Raw genomic sequence first — 1,027 nt, 5'->3', positions numbered from 1 at the left:
TTGTGTGTGTGTGTGTGTGTGTGTGTGTGTGTGTGTGTGTGTGTGTGTGTGTGTGTGTGTGTGTGTGTGCGACCCAGGTTGAGGTCGCGCTCGAAATCGCCTCTGATCAGACCGTCCAAGACCGACGTCATCTCTGATCAGACGAGTGTGCGCTCGAAGATCGTTTTGCGCTCGAAGTGCGCTCGAATCCGCCTCTGATCAGACTGAAGTGCGCTCGAAATAGCTTCTGATCAGACTGAAGTGCGCTCAAAATTGCCTATGATCAGACTAAAGTGCGCTCGAAGTCACCTCTGATCAGACAAAAGTGCGCTCGAAATAACCTCTGATCAGACAAAAGTGCGCTCGAAGTTGCCTCTGTATAGACTAAAATGAGTTCAAAATAGTCTGATCAGAGAATTATTCTGAACATGAACAATTCTCTCAATATCGTTATAATATATTCATTTCATAAAAATCGATGTCATCAATCTCATATTCAACTAACAAAAAACCAATCCTAAAAATATTGCTAGTGAAATTAAAAATAAAAAAATGCTCAAAAAAATTATTGAGTATGCCATTTATTTATGTTTTTAACTGAATAATTGAACTTAGACAGCTTTGAATAAAAACGTCTTGATCTATTTTGATTCGAAATCTTTTCTTGAGGGGACCGGCAGTTGCTATCAGCTGGACCCCTTGGTTCTGATCAAACCCTTCAGATATTCAGATGGAGTTCTGATCAGAATGGTGTTTTATTGTTGACTCTTACCAGAGACAACAAATGTCAGTAAAAGAAAACAAAAAAAACTTGAAAAAAAATTCGCTCGACTTGGTCTCTGGTCAGACTAGTGTGCGCTTGAATCGGCCTCTGATCAGACTAGTGTGCGCTTGAAACTGCCTCTGATCAGACCGTCCCAGACCAAAGTGACCTCTGATCAGACCGTCCCAGACCAAAGTGCCCTCTGATCAGGCAAGTTCCAGACCATTGTCCAGACAAAAGTGCGCTCGAAGCCTTTTCCAGACCATGTAATTCGAGCGCACCGAG

This window comes from Convolutriloba macropyga, chromosome 11, assembly GCF_964194025.1.
Source record: "Convolutriloba macropyga chromosome 11, txConMacr16.3, whole genome shotgun sequence".
NCBI classification, from domain to species: domain Eukaryota; kingdom Metazoa; phylum Xenacoelomorpha; order Acoela; family Convolutidae; genus Convolutriloba; species Convolutriloba macropyga.
Note: the sequence above shows the minus strand (reverse complement) of the source record.